Source organism: Macaca nemestrina, chromosome 5 (genome assembly GCF_043159975.1).
Source record: "Macaca nemestrina isolate mMacNem1 chromosome 5, mMacNem.hap1, whole genome shotgun sequence".
NCBI classification, from domain to species: Eukaryota; Metazoa; Chordata; class Mammalia; order Primates; family Cercopithecidae; genus Macaca; species Macaca nemestrina.
In genome coordinates this window covers 155572252-155583304 of record NC_092129.1, presented here as the reverse complement: position 1 = coordinate 155583304, position 11053 = coordinate 155572252, and the positions used below count along the sequence as shown (strand labels likewise).

General features: G+C 41.1%; 3 non-coding genes and 1 pseudogene across 3 annotated transcripts; 3 read left to right on the top strand and 1 right to left on the bottom strand.

The window, feature by feature from the left end:
• TRNAT-AGU (transfer RNA threonine (anticodon AGU)) lies at positions 1–74 on the top strand. The gene has a single exon. It is a non-coding gene; the product is annotated as a tRNA-Thr (tRNA).
• Positions 75–5256: 5182 nt separating this feature from the next.
• TRNAA-CGC (transfer RNA alanine (anticodon CGC)) lies at positions 5257–5328 on the top strand. Its single transcript has one exon. It is a non-coding gene; the product is annotated as a tRNA-Ala (tRNA).
• Positions 5329–7883: 2555 nt separating this feature from the next.
• LOC105491683 (small ribosomal subunit protein uS2 pseudogene) lies at positions 7884–8558 on the top strand (annotated as a pseudogene).
• A 2223-nt stretch (positions 8559–10781) lies between these two features.
• Positions 10782–10853, bottom strand: TRNAA-AGC (transfer RNA alanine (anticodon AGC)). Its single transcript has one exon. It is a non-coding gene; the product is annotated as a tRNA-Ala (tRNA).
• Positions 10854–11053: the final 200 nt, after the last annotated feature.

Sequence of the window (11053 nt, the reverse complement as noted above, 5' to 3'; positions counted from 1 at the left end):
GGCTCCGTGGCTTAGTTGGTTAAAGCGCCTGTCTAGTAAACAGGAGATCCTGGGTTCGAATCCCAGTGGGGCCTCGGTTGGTCAAGGTGAGAGTGTCTTCATGCCAACTGTCTTTAAACTTGAGGTTTTTCTGTCGTTCCTGTCTACCATCGGGGATCCTCCACCCCGATCTTGGACATAACAGGTGGCGTCCAAAGGCTTTGGAAACAAACTGAAACTGTGCATCTTCCCAACATAAGACTACATAAAAATAGCACAGAGCAGTACAGTGATTATAGTATGCTGCCCATTTTTTTGTTTGCTTTTTTTTTCTTTTTTTAAATACAAGCCATATCTTCCATTGGGTTTTCTGTGCAATGTCATTTCAAGTATTCCAATTTTATATAAAGAGTTAAGAACAACGAATTGAAGTTTAGAGAGGGAATGTATACTGTAGGTGTGGATTTTAATACAGTACTGGCCATGCTCTTGGGATTATAATTCAGCTATAGGCATGTGAAGAGTTAGAATGTCTTCAATTCTCCAAATTTGTAAAATGTCAACTATGAATTAATAATCTGTAATTATGAATGTCAATTATAGATACTACAATTATATGTACTATGAATGTCGATTTACAGGTCCAGTGTAAAATGAAAATACAGGATCCCTTATTCAAAGCGGGGGCAACTGCCATAAAAAGTGCTAAAATACAAAGCTTTTCCCTTTCAGTCACTCTTTTTTCAGCCTGTCATGGTATTTTTCATTTTCTGTCTAATGTCACTCTAATTAAGAAAAAATGAAATAAAATTGTAAGTATCAAAATGAATTTTACAGTTCATCTTTATTTCACACATCAAAATTCGTGGGGCATCGCGATTGCTTTATTATATATGGAGAAGCAAAAGAAGGTAGACACGTAATTCCTTTGCTTATGTGCCATGTTCTTTTGCTCCCCTGAATATCAATTACTAAACATAAATTAAGAGATGCAGTTCATACGAAATTTTAAGACTGCAAAGGTAGATCGCTGGTAGAGTATCTGAAAAGGCAAAGTTGCCAAAACCCTGAATTGAACCAGTCTCCTTTAGATCTTCAGTCTAATGCCCTCCCAATCAAGCTATCTCGCTTACTGCAGACTGAAAACTTCATTCAATTTCTCTTTCAATACTTCGATTGTTTCCAACTTTTTAGCTTTCAGGTTTCTTAAGTGCTTTTATTATACAATGTATTTACCCACTAAGAAAGACTTGGAACTTATTGATTCCTACATATGACGGCTGAACCCAATTCCCTGGCAGTGTGGAATGGATAGGTGGAGGAGGGACACAGAAGATAAGTGACAGGAATTAAAAAACAAACAAACAAACAAAAAAACTTTCTGCTCTTCCACATCCTGTTGGTTGAGCCAGACACAGTGAAGAAAATTTAAAAATAAAAATAAATAAATAAATAAATAAATAAAATGTGATGGTGATCTTTTTCTTTTCTTTTTGTCTTTGATAATCTTTACAGATGCAGAGAATCGGAACCCAAGGTTAATTTCTGTTAATGTGGGGTCAGGTTTCTGTCTCCTAGTGATGATTTCGAATGAGCTATTAATCCTTTGTTTTATCCTCTTCCATCTAGTCTTTGCCATAGTCATTTGCCCTGGGCAGTGCAGAAGTTTATGGCATGCAAATGGAGTAGCACTAAAGGGAGTCCTTTGGATCATGTACGCGAGTAAAGTGTATGAGAAAAGAAGGGATGGTTGTTGGTGAGTAGCTAAAGAACAGCGACATTTTCAGGAAATGAAACCAAGATAGCACACATGTTAAGTATGCATTCTACCACCGAGCAACATTCTCGTGATAGCCAAGCTCTCTTGCACATACATCTCGATATATCAGTGTCAGTATTTCTAATTTTCAAAACATAATGGTTGACGGGAGAAAATCCACTGAGATAAATCACACTATTTCTGAAATCACTAAACTGGATCTCCTTTCATCGCTATACTACGAGAAAGGTTATTGAACTGCAGACTAAATGACAGTGCATCTGCTTCTAGGACATTCCCAATCCAATCTGAAAAGGGTAGACAATTGCTGAAACATGTTTGTATGAATATTGTTTTACTTGTATATAATTAACCTAGGGTGAATAAGTTTCTTTCTTTTGAACTGATAGAACTTTGTTTTCTTTTGTTTTTCACATTGTGGAATTTGTCACAGAACATTGTCACAATTGTTTTGACCTAATTAAAGTGTGGAGCATATTACTGCTAATTATTTTCAGTATTCCTCTTTTTATTAAGAGCTAGAACAAGTCTTTATTGTGGATCAGAGGCTGACTGGGAAACTCGGAGCTAGTTTTAAAGTAAGAAACATCATAAAATTTTTATTATTCAAAATTTAGGACTTAAATTTAGGAAAGACAATATCAAATAGAACTGCCAAAATACAACTGTATTACATCAGGATACTAGATGTGTAACATAAAAAAATTTTTTTTTGCTGGAAAAATTATTAGTTGAATAGGAATGGTGAGAAGCGAAAAATTTATTAGGATTATAATAATAGTACACTAACTAAAGTCTTAGAAGTTTAGTTCCCTTTTGTCTTCAGAAAATTCTTTTCTTATTTTTATGTAAAATTTTAATAGTCCCTAGAGCCACATTAGTAAAGGAATTCCATTGAATATAAAAGTCTATATAGCCTAATGTATTAAGTTTTTTTCTGGAGATAGAAAAAGTTCAGGGAATATGCCTCCTTGAAAAATATTGCACATTTGTACAACTGAAGACTTTCAAAAAATTTTCTGGTGTAAATTAGAAAACTCAGGAGTTCTTCTAGATTCACCTTTCTCTACTGCACACCCATATTACATTCGTCTACATGAGACTGATATCTGTACCATGTGTCTCAATGACAGCCCCAACGTAAAAAATGAATCTACACAAAGAAATGTGCATCTACACAAATAAATGAAGAGCACTGGGAATTATAAGGATGTAGTAAATATAAGAATTTTTTTGCTATTATTTAAATCTGTTTAAAAATAATTGTTTAGAATACAAATAATAACAATATGTTGTGGAGTTATAACATATGGAGAGGTTATGTTGTTAATATTAGCACAAACTCTGGTAGAGAAGAAATGAACATATAGTGGTGTAAAGTCCTTATCTACCTTATCTATACATGAAGTAATATAATACCACTTGAAGTTACAGTGTGATTTTTAAAATGCATACTATAAAGCCTAAAGCATCTACTAAAATTGAATCATAGGCCTAAGTGTAAAACATAAAACCATACAGCTTCTAGAAGAAAACATCTTTGTGACCCTAGGTTAGGCAAAGATTTTGTAGATATGACAACAAAAGCATAAAATGCAATAATTTGAACTCATCAAAAATTTAAAAGGTCTTCTTTGCCTTTCAGGCATATAGCTAAGTGGTAGAGTACGTGCTTTGCGTGTATGAGGTCCAGGGTTCAATGCCCTGCACTTCCATGGTTTTGTTTATTCGATTTCCCCAAGTACTTTTATACCACACATACCTTCAGTAACGTAATGCGGAAGCCTCTCTCCTACTCTATGCCTTCAGTTCCCTTTTTTTTTCCACCGGCTCACACAGAAATTAAGCATGATTTCTGTGATAGCAGAAAGAAGAAACCAAAGGGAAAAAAAAAATGCCTATTCAACATCACGAATGCAATAGCACTAACCAGCTTTTCACCTATTCTTTCTTTCTACAATGTTACTTAGGAGAACGAAGAGAAACCAAGAAGAAGAAAAAAAAGAAAGTCATGGAAAAAAAATTTTTTTTCCATAATAGCTAATCCTGAAGACACTAGCAGTGGAAATTATTTGGGTGTTATCCTAAAGACACCAGCAGTGGGGAAAATTAGGATGGTTTTCCAGCCATCCCAGGAAAAACACTTCGGATAACAAATCGAATGCCTAGGACACAGACTATTTATAAAACTTTATCACATAGCTGGAATAGAGCACATGAATTTGAATAAGGGCTCTTGTATCTCGTGAAGGAGCTTGAAAAAAGAAACAAAAGTAAGGAAAGTCCCACCATCAACGTGCTTTAATTTTGAAGACAAAATCATGTTCATTCACTGTGATGGAGAACATTTGACTTTCAGATAAATTCAAGTGATGGAGAGGACTTTTTCCCTGTCCTCCTTCTTCCTTCTGTGCGGTCTTCCAATCCAGAGCTTCTGCATCCACTAACAGGTGTCCCAGGTCCCTAGAACTGTGCCTGTCTGTGATACACACCACTCTTTTTTTTTTTTTTTTTTTTTTCCCGGACTCGTTATGGAAGTGATGAAAGCATCCCAGGGACAGAACAGCTATTAACTATGCTCTTCCCCTGCCGGCCAATCCAATTCTATTAGCTCTGTGCTATCCAGGACTGCCTTGCATTTTTTCATTCATTGATGGCACTCTGAACATTCCCAGGACTCTCCGGCTTTATTCTTTCAAACATCTGTATGCATAGCAGACTTTCCTGTTGTGATAGCTTTGCTCAGTCGCCCATCCTTGCTTCGCTGTTCTGCTTTTGCTGTTGCCCTGTTTATTCCTCTAGTCTGGAAAATCGTCAATTGATTAAAGTTAATCAAATTTTGCAGGTTTAAAAAAAAAAATCCTTTGTGAACATAGTTCTTAAGGGAGGGTTAGAGATGGAGGTGTGGAACCAAAATTGAGGACAATCTCAGAGCTCATGATGCATTAACGAGGATTGAGAGTCAACTGGAAAATGGATGTTGTCACAGCTTCCAACAAATACAGTGTGAATTCACCTCTCCGAAGGCTGCCTCTGGACAGAGCAGCACTTCCTTTGAGTCAATATTGCGGGAGAAAGTAGAAATGTGGCAAACACAGCTCAGTTGGAAGAGCTCTGGATTAAAGGTCTAGACTAAAATCAGGGATCCTTCTCTATGACTGAACAGTCCTCAATGTTGGAAGTCTGTGCTTTTTGCTGGTGGAAGAAAGTAGCTTTCATGCAGTTTGCTTGTGAATGGAGCTTGGAGCAGGCTAACAGGAATGGGAAAGTCCAAGGATAAGAAACTGTGTCATTTGGACTATAATCTTAGTGTCTTAGTATACTGTTATAAATGTATTAGGACACTGTTAGCTGCCAAACAGTATCCAGTTTAGTGATTTCACGAAAGTGGTGGAATTTAATCCGGCGATCCTTCTCCAACCAACAGAAAATGAAACCAACAAACTGAAAACAAAATGGTATTTTATACATAAGCCAACATAACTAGTTCGCGGGCAGGGGGTGTAGCTCAGTGGTAGAGCGCGTGCTTCGCATGTACGAGGCCCCGGGTTCGACCCCCGGCTCCTCCAGCTGCATATTTTCTTCATTCTCCTTTCTCATCCTTTGCACGCTTTCGTCGCGCTTCCTCTACTTCTATAAAAAGGAGAGTGTCAAATATGTTGCTTTTAATACTATGCTGTTTATTCGGACAGTCATCTGTGGCTTTTTATAAAACTTAGCGTGAGAAGAATATATTGCTAACGTGGGTGAAACAAGCAGACGTTGAAACGGGGCACAAATTACTCCACAAGGAGTTCTTGTGGGTCATGGTATTATCATTTCTGACTATATGTAGATATCGACTTGTAGCCCAGCATTAAAAAAAAAAAATCATAAACAGATAAATTTTCCATCAGGTCTGCTTGGCAGGAAGCATGAACCCTGCAGTCACACTACGGACCCATGCATTAGGCGGTATCGCTGAAGAGCGAGACTGAAAAAGAAAGTAAACAAGAAAAAATTTTGTGAAATAAGAAAAAAATCAGAGAAAATTTTCCTTGCATCTCTGTTTTATGAGCGTTAGATCGTCCAAGGCTGAGGAGCAGAAAATCTTCCCACTGGTTGCCTTATGCGTCTCTCCTCGGGGCTCCTCCAACAGCCGCCTCTGCCGCTGAAAATTGAATTGTGAGCAACAGAGGAGCTGGGCATTCAGTCCTAAGTTTTTCGGAGTGAGTGATTAGGTAAAGGTTGTCCAAGTGTAAGGTGGCACTCAGCGCTTTGCCTCGCGAACACTTAAAACATAATTTGGATGACTGAAGACAGCCAGCTCTCGTTCGCTGGAACAGCTTACAGCCTGCAGCAAGCGATCTACCAAAAGGTTTTAAAGGTTAGGTCTTGGCTGTGTGCGGTGGCTCACGCCTGTAATCCCAGCACTTTGGGAGGCCTAGGTGGGTGGATCACCTCAGGTCAGGAGTTCGAGACCAGCCTGGCCAACATGGTGTAAACCTCTTCTCTACTAAAAATTTAAAAATTAGCCGGGCGTGGTGGCCGGCTCCTGTAATCCCAGCTACTGGGGAGGGTGAAGCAGAAGAAACTCTTGAACCCGGGAGGCGGAGGTTGCGGTGAGCCGAGATCGCGCCCCTCCAGCCTGGGAAACAGAGAGACTCCATCTCAAAAAGAAAGAAAAAAAGGTTAGGTCTTGGGTTTTGGCAGCAGTTATTTTTATTGCATATTAAATCGACTTTCACAGGAAATGTACACAAAATATGTAATAGAAAACACCAAATAACTATGTAATAGAAGACACCAAATAATCCCCCCTCCCCCATTCCCCAAACCAAAACATCTAGCTCAAGTAAAAATCTCAGAAGCATTGCCAAATAGCGTATTTAAATCATTTGCTTTCTACATTTCCTCGATGAACTTCAGGGTTTTTTGTTCTTGAGTCTTTAAATGAATTAATAATACTTCACATATCACTGCACCAAAGGCTCCAAAGACAGGTGTGGCCAAAGGGGTGTGGATGAGGAATAGGTCTAGATAAAGTTGCCTGAATTTCTAGAAAGAAACACTTGTTAAAGAGTCAGTAAAAATTATGGTATATCATTGTTCTGCACTTTCTTTTCCGTACAAATCGTGTGTTGGTGAATGTATCAAAATCGATATCAGTTTTCTTTGTCAAAGCCTTTGCATGCTACCTTTTGTATTAGAAAAGGAAGTTTTAAATGTGAAGTTGAAATTCCAAATATAGCATCAAATTTCCTTTGTTTAAAAAAAACCAAGAGCGTGCTCCTCCCAGTTCCTTAAGGAGCAGGAGAGGGAGCAAGGATGAATCACAAGCTCAGTTTTCTCTGACACCCAAACCCAGTTCAGAGGTTTTAACCAGCTAAGTCACAGAGTCCCCTGGCAGGGCTATCCCCACCAGGTATGTTACGGTCATGCTGCTGTCTGAATTATTTCTGGGCAAAGACAAAATGATAGACCTTCTTTCTCTTGACTCCCAATCCTTGCCTCCTGATTGGCCCACAGGGTCGCCAAATTAGTGAAAAACAGCTTGGACCACCTTCCATTTTGCCAAGCATGGATTCTCAGGGCCTCTTTTACCTCTTGCTGTTTGTAACCCTACAGTATTTAGTGTGGAGCCCTCAACACACCTCTCAGGCAGCTATCAAAAGCCATGAAAGACAAAACATCCCCATGAAGCAGTAGAACTCTGGCCATTGTAATCCATGAGGGAATCCATATTTTGGACACCCCTTTCCAGCAAAAGGGAATAGCTAAGCCCTAGGACCTCAAAGCTTCACACACAAACAAGCCTGGCCAAAGTTAACTCACCTGGCTTCAGGTTGGAGCTCCAGTGTGTTTCTCTTTCTCCAGGTAGTCTCCACCCTATCACAGATTTCCCACACCATTGCACCAGGGCCCCTGAATTTTCACTACTTCTGACTTTCCGCCCAATTAGAAATCCTAGGAGGAGGTACAAAAAAGCGGAACTCAGAAAGTTGTCTGGGTAAATCTACATCCAGATGGAAGAAGAAAACAAGTCCCAAATGAAAACCTATGTGTGCTTTTCTGCGTTACCCACAGAAGGGTCTGTACAGCGTTGTTCTGGATTCCCGCTGTAACTTAAAGGGAAACTTTCACAATGTCCGGAGCGGTTGATGCCCTGCAAATGGAGGAGGAAGATGTCCTTAAGTTCCTTGCAGCAAGAACCCACTTTGGTGGCACCCATCTTTACTTCCAAATGGAACAGTACATCTGTAAAAGGAAAAGTGATGGCATTACTCTTGCCATTGCTGCCATTGAAAACCCTGCTGTTGTCAGTGTTACATCCTCCAGGAATACTGGCCAGAGGGCCGTGCTGAAGTTTGCTGCTGCCACTGGAGCCACTCCAGTTGCTGGCTGCTTCACTCCTGGAACCTTCACTAACCGGATCCAGGCAACCTTCCGGGAGCCATGGCTTCCTGCGGTTACTGACCCCAGGGTTGACCACCAGTCCTTCACGGAGGCGTCTTTTGTTAACCTACCTATGACTGCTCTGTGTAACACAGATTCTCCTCTGTGCTATGTGTACATTGCCATTCCACGCAACAACAAAGGAGCTTACTCAGTTGGTTCGATGTGGTGGATGCTGGTCCCGAAAGTTCAGCACCTAAGTGGCAGCATTTCCCGTGAACACCCGTGGCAGGTTATGCCTGATCCCTGCTTCTACAGAGATTTTGAAGAGCTTGAAAAAGAAGATCAGGCTGCTGCTGAAAAGGCTGTGACCAAGGAGGAATTTCAGGGTGAATGGGTAGAAGCAACCACTGAATGGTCTTAAGCTATTCTTGCACAGGCTCTTAGACAACATGGAAATAAGGTTGACGGCAAATAAACGTCAGTTTCAAAGAAAGAAGGAAGGAAGGAAGGAAGGAAGGAAGAGAGGGAAAGGAAAGGAAAAGAAAAAAGAAAAGAAAAGAAAGAAAAAAGAAAAACCTAAGTGTATGCTGTCACAATCACTGCTCTAGCAAACTCTTCAGTGGATCGTCATGATCAGGAAACTCAGCAGCGACTTTGTCTCAGGGAAGCTGCAGTTCCGTTCCTGAGACCTACAAAGAAACACATAGGAGGCATTTAAGTTTAAGTGACTTAAACTGCTGTTACAACCTCTTTACTCTTACCCCGTGCTCCTGGAGAGATTCTGAAACCTCAACCATCACGATGGCACAAATAATAGACACTTTCCTCTTGTTGTTAAATTTTGGAGTGTCCAAATATGCCCACATACATTTTAGGAGGTAATCCTAAACCATTGTGCCTTCTCTTTTACTTTTAACTTTTTCTTGTTTGTGCAAAATCTGTATCTTCCTGAATACGTGAATAAATTAGGTATCAACTTCTTGGTTCCATCCCAAATTTGTCTCCTGTCCCCACCCCCGCTAGAATTAACTGAGTGAGGCTCAGTTGTGGCTGGAAAGTCACTGAGATGGGGGTTTAGAGGCAAGGCGACATTTATAACATAGTCAACCAGAAACAACCTCCAATAAAGAGTCAAAAGGTTTTAGACTGGAATGTAGTGTTTCCTGAGCCTGAGAACTGCCCTGAGAACTTCACTGGTAATCCCGTTTGTAACTTACAGCTCCGTAGTGAACCGATAATCACCGGATAGGGGGAAAGATGGGGATCTTTGCAATTGAAAGGTCTCCCTCAGATGATTATCATTCAGGCTTGAGAACGCCAAACTAGAAAGTGGAGCTGCAGAAACTGTAGTGAGCTGAGCTGCTGGGGGAAATTTAGGCAGGAGGAAGCAATGGAACCGAATCAACGGGAATAGGAGAAAGTGGAGGTGAAGCTGACAAGAGGTGGTGAAGAAAACCAGTGGGGAGATAGGAGGAGGCAGGTGGTTGCAGAAGAGGAAGGGACGAAGGAGAGAGCTTGAAGCCAGATCTTTACAGAGGCCCAAGATTTGGATGGCACTGAAAGTGCCCGTATTGCCAATGTCTCCTAGGCTCCTCTATAATGTTTTGTTTTGTTTTGAGACGGAGTATCGCTCTGTCGCCCAGGCTGCAGAGCAGTGGCGCAATCTCGGCTCACTGCAACCTCCGCCTCCCGGGTTCAAGCGATTCTACTGCCTCAGCCTCCCAAGTAGCTGGGATTACAGGCGAGCGCCACCACGCCCAGCTATTTTTCCTATTTGTAGTAGAGACAGGGTTTCGCCATGGTCTCGAGCTCCTGAACTCTGATAATCCGCCCACCTCGGCCTCCCAGTGTGTTGGGATTACAGGCGTGAGCCACCGCGCCCGGCCCCTCGGCTCCTCTTTGGCTGTAGGAAACCAGAAGGTCTTTCCATCCTAAGGGAGGTGAACTACAAGTTTCTGTTCCACAGGAAAACATAACCCTTTACGTCCAAGACTGACACCTCTTTGAGAGCGACCTGCGGCTTTTTCCATCTCTGAAAATAATTTTCTCAACTGTGTATTTTGAAAGTCTCGGAATTTCGCCAAAAGCGTCTTTCTTTCGGACAAAATTCTAAACATTCCTTCTTTAGAGAAAGCTGGGATCACAGCGCTCCCATGACTAGTGATTGGACCCACCTTTTGCCGCCCAACCAAGATTCTGTGAGTGGTGGAAATGTAAGGGGAGTATGAGGAAAGGTGGCGGGGAGGAGAGAAATCTAATGGATGTTTTTCAAGGGCAATTTTGTTTTTCTTTTCTGTCTTCCCACCCCCGATTTCTTAATAGTATTGAGAAACGGCAGCAAAGGAGAACGAGTCTTATATGGCCGGCATGCCTGTTGCTTCACTGTCAGGGGATCTTGAATAAGCAGCTTCTCTATTTCAGTAAATGACTATAAAGCTGTGCTGAAGCAGTCAGGTTGGGAGGCTGAAGGGGTGTTAGGACCCATAGTACAAATGAATGACTACCAAATGGCTTACCTTCTCTGTGAGTAGAAAAAACACAAGCTAGGGTATGCACAAAGGAAAAAGAAAAGACTGAAACGAAGTATTCAAACACAAGTATTCAAACACTGAAACGAAATGCTCAAAGTATAAGAAAACGCTCGTGGAGGTGCTGGGGATTGAACCCAGGGCCTCATGCATGCTAAGCATGCGCTCTACCACTGAGCTACACCCCCACTTAACGTTGTTTTTTCTTATCGGTTTATTATATAGTGTTATCTAAAGGTGAGGGCTTAGGTGTGATACGTTAAAGTCCACTATGTATGACTCCTGTTTCTGAAATTTCTGAATGGAATCTTGTCTTGACGCTGTGTCAAGAGGAGAAAGGCATTCTGGACGGAAAGACCCTTGGATCCTCCCGTCATCTATTTCAAGG